The sequence below is a fragment of the Rattus norvegicus genome, chromosome 8 (genome assembly GCF_036323735.1).
Source record: "Rattus norvegicus strain BN/NHsdMcwi chromosome 8, GRCr8, whole genome shotgun sequence".
Classification (NCBI taxonomy): Eukaryota; Metazoa; Chordata; class Mammalia; order Rodentia; family Muridae; genus Rattus; species Rattus norvegicus.
In genome coordinates this window covers 45,791,441-45,795,771 of record NC_086026.1, presented here as the reverse complement: position 1 = coordinate 45,795,771, position 4,331 = coordinate 45,791,441, and the positions used below count along the sequence as shown (strand labels likewise).

Below are 4,331 nucleotides of genomic sequence, written 5' to 3'. Positions count from 1 at the left end.
CTGGGAGCATGGCTCAGCTGCTAAGAGCCTGTGCAGCTCTTCTAGAAGACAGGAGTTCAATTCCCAGCATCCATATTAGGTGGTTCACAACTGCCTGGAATGCCAGTTCCAGGGGATATGATGTCCTTTTCTGGCCTCAACAGATGCCTGCACCACACAAACACACACACACACACACACACACAGAGAGAGAGAGAGAGAGAGAGAGAGAGAGAGAGAGAGAGAGAGAGACTAAAATTAAACCATATTTTACAAGTAGTTATTCTGTTAAAGGTTTTTTTGCAGGGAGTTTGGCACTTTTATTCCTCAAATTAATGGATTAGTTTTGGAGACAACCTTGTTCAGGAATAGGGAAAACAATTTCCCCCAGCTAAGGTGTTAAATGCAGTTTTAGGTACATCAAACTTTCTCATCCAAAGAAGAGAAAAACTGCAATTGTGTGGGACTAACTAGTACTCAATATTTTTAAACTGTCTCTGTTTTGGAACTAATATGAAAAGTTCTGGAAGAGAATAGAAGAAATAGAAAAATCCAAAGTCATTTGTGGTAGCATAGTCCTGCAATCCCAGGACTTGGAAGGCAGAGTCACAAGGATCATCACAGGTTGGAAGTCAGCCTGTTTTACATAGCAAGTTCCAGGTTAGCTGAAGCTGCATAGTCTTTAAAAAGAATGACATGGGTGTGGAAGGGGGAAAGAAGAAAAAAAAGAAAAGGAACAAAGAGTAGGAATGATGGAAAGGAGAGGGGAGGTCAGGGAAAGAAAGAAATCAAGCAGGAAACAATGAAAACCTCAATGCCAATGAACGCAGCAATTCAAAAAAACTATTACTATTGATGAAAGAGCTATTGCAGACTGCTTCTTGGCCTCTTGGCTAGAATCAAATGTAATATCTGCTCTCATTATGTAAATATATGATATGTCCACTATCCAGGACAATATCTTAAATAAGTTGTTGGAGTTTGGAGACAGAATGGTAGACTAAGGAGCTTGTTCCATCCACTCTATGGAAGGACCTGAAATTGAAGTATTTCTACAAACAGTACACTTCTCTGGGTTGGGGGCATCTGAAAACCTGGGGCTCATCAACATATCCTCTGATCAAGATGGCTGGCTGATCAAAATGACACTTAGTGACCCTTTGGTGCTAGGTGAAGTAATGAGTAAAGAATCATATAAGTTATGAAGTCCATGATCGAGGAATAAACATGGCACCCGCTCCCAAATAAAACAGTGTGAAGTAACCTGAAAAAAAAAAGAACTATTGCAGGGTAGCTCAAGGAAGAAAATGATGTCACATATAGTGATCGATGACACTATCTGAAAAAAAATCAGAAAACTTCTCATTATCAATACATTCAAGCAAGTAGTAAACAGAACTGAGAAAATATGTTATGTACACCAGGAGGTCATGCATGACTACTTACTTGTTAACTTGTTACTTGTATAACACTGACAGTGTGAAAAACTCAGATAATAAAAGTTTAGCCATATACCATACATCCTGCAAAGAAAATCACCTAAAGCAAATTCATTCATTTTGAGTGGATGATATTAAAAACTACACAACTCTAAAGGATTCTGCCATGGGGCAAGTGGACAGAAGGCCACTATTTATAGTAAGTAGGCAGTGGAGAGATGGGAGAGAAATAGAAGCAGAATGGTTTGAGCACTATGAAGAAAAGTGGAAGTGGAGATGTGAGGATAATAAGGAACAGCCTTATGTGAGTAGTCTGTGCTGCCACCTGAGGCCATAGTGATATCCTGGCTCAACCTGCCAGGACCACTGAGGGCCTTTTCTGGGTCCCCAGGCCTGCAGTATCAGGGCTCTGTGTCAATGTCTATACTCTTATGTTAGCACCAGGGGCTACAAAGATGTCCCTGGTCTGGGTTGCTGCCTGGAGCCATGTTGTTATACCAAAGCTGCTCAGAGGTGGCCCTGCTCCTCACTGACTGCAGCACTCAGAAGATCTGTCCCCTTGGGAATAAGGTCAGGAGAGCTGGCCCCACACCTTGACATGGCAGTGCTAGAAAACTGGTCCCAAAGATGTAAAAGCAGAAGAGCTTGTCCCACCCCTTGCCTGCAACCACTACCTGGCCTAGTTCTTCCCCTAGACAAAGAAGAAAAGCTTGTCCTGCTGGGGCAGGTTCAAGAGAGCTGGCAAGCTGACCAACTCAGCTACCAACAAGGCCCAAATGCAGAGCTTTGAGTTGGTCTATCCCAATGTCCACCTCATCTATGAACTGCTGGAGCTCTTGAAGTGTCTGGTCTTGAAGAAGCAATGCTGCAAGAACTGCATAACATAGAATATATGAGAGAAGTCTCCATGAGGACCCAGTACTGATAGTGTAGCAAAAGCCAGAGTCCTTAAACCAGACCAATGACTTCTGCACTGAACATTTGTAAGTAAAGCTGTTTGAGAAAAATGGTATACTCTGTAACACACTGTGACACACCACAGCTTCCAAGGAAAGATTTTTATTTTGTTTTAGGTGGGGAGCTTGCAAGGGCAGAGGGCAGATATGAAGAGACAGGGAGATGAATGGGATTGGGATGCAGCATGTGGACTTCACAAAAGAATCAATACTGTCTTAAATCTCCAAAGGACCATGTTAAAAGGAAATAAGTACCTGAGAGCCTGTGAGAGTTCCGTCTTATCAATGTGATAGGGCCCATGTTCCCCCCCTCCATGGTGACAGAGAAATGTCAAAGCAGTAACTATGGGAGCTAGAGTTCCAGATGGTCTGTGGAACCTAGGGAGGAACCTTTCATGGAGGAGGAGATCCATTTGACTCTGTCCAGACCTTCCGTAGACTGCAGTAAACAGAGCATGGAGATGAAGTCGTATAACGCATATGTAGCTGCTTGTATTATCATGCTAATTATGTCCCCCAAAAAACCTATTTCTGTGTTCTACATGTAAGACACTGATGGACCCTATCCCCAGTTGGTTCTGATTGGTAAATAAAGAGGCCAACTGCCAATGGCTGGGCAGGGGAGGCAGAGGTAGCCCTTTTAGGATTCCCAGGCTAGGAACAGAAGGAGAAGGAAGAAAGATCCACCAGGCCAGAAGAATGTGGAGCAGAGGAGAAACCATGCCTGAGAAGGTATGGGTCAAAGAGCATAGCCACTATGTAGGAGCCAGGGAAGAGCAACCTCAAGAGGCCCTCCTCGACGGGGTCTAGGGCAGCAAAGATGGAATATAGATTTTAGTAAGTAATAACTTGGGAATATCAGAGAGAGGTAGATTAGCCACATGGAGATTAAGACGTGGTCCAGCCATTGAGCTGTTTAAGGCATATTAAAATATGAAGGGTATGTGTGTGTATGCGTGTGTGCGTGCGTGCATGCGTGAGTGTGTGTGTGTGTGTGTGTGTGTGTGTGTGTGTGTGTGTGTGTGTGTGTGTATTTCATTCAAGAACCCATTAGGGTGGGTAGCAAGGAACACGCTGCTACCACTGGGATCAAATTGAGTAGATTAACTGAGTACTGTTCCACCCAAAGTCTTGTCTTGTACAACCATTATTGGATGATAATAGTAATTGTGTAAATGTGTGAAACTACTCATTAAAAGCCAAGTCTCTGAAGAAATTGAAGAAGATATTAGAATGTGGAAAGATCTTTCATGCTCATGAATCAGTAGGATTAACATAGTAAAAATGGCAATTCTACCAAAAGCAATCTACAGAGTCAATGCAATTCCCATCAAAATTAAACATAAATTCTTTACTGACCTTGAAAAAACAATTCTCAACTTCATATGGGAAAAAAAGTACAGCTAAAACAATCCTGTACAATAAAAAAACTTCTTGAGATATCATCATCCCTTACTTCAAGTTGTACTACAGAGCAATAGTAATAAAAACAACATGGTGTTGGTATAGAAATGGACAGGTTGATCAATGAAATCAAATAAAAAAAACATATATAAACCTGCACAACTATGAACACCTGATTTTTTACCAAGAAGCCAAAGCCATGCAATGGAAAAAAAAAAGGGCATCTTCAACAAATGGTGTTGGTCTAACTAGATGTCTCCATGTAGAAGAATGCAAATAGACCCATATTTATCACCCTGCACAAAACTCAAGTATAAGTGAATCAAAGACCCCAATGTAAAATCAGATACAGTAGATTTTATAAAACAGAGAGTGGGGAATATTCTTGAACTCACTGGTACAAGAGACAACTTTCTGAACAGAACACCCATAGCTCAGGCACTGAAATCAATAATTAATAAGTGGTACCTCATGAAACTGTAAAGCCTGTGTAAGAAAAAGAACACCATTAAAGGACAAAATGGCAGTCTACTTATAGAGGTGGCTCTAATGC

At 41.6% G+C, this 4,331-nt stretch overlaps 1 non-coding gene across 1 annotated transcript; it reads left to right on the top strand.

Annotated features, from left to right (window-relative positions):
- Window positions 1-852: 852 nt before the first annotated feature.
- Window positions 853-1,051, top strand: LOC120094516 (U2 spliceosomal RNA). Its single transcript, XR_005488813.1, has one exon. It is a non-coding gene; the product is annotated as a U2 spliceosomal RNA (small nuclear RNA).
- Window positions 1,052-4,331: the final 3,280 nt, after the last annotated feature.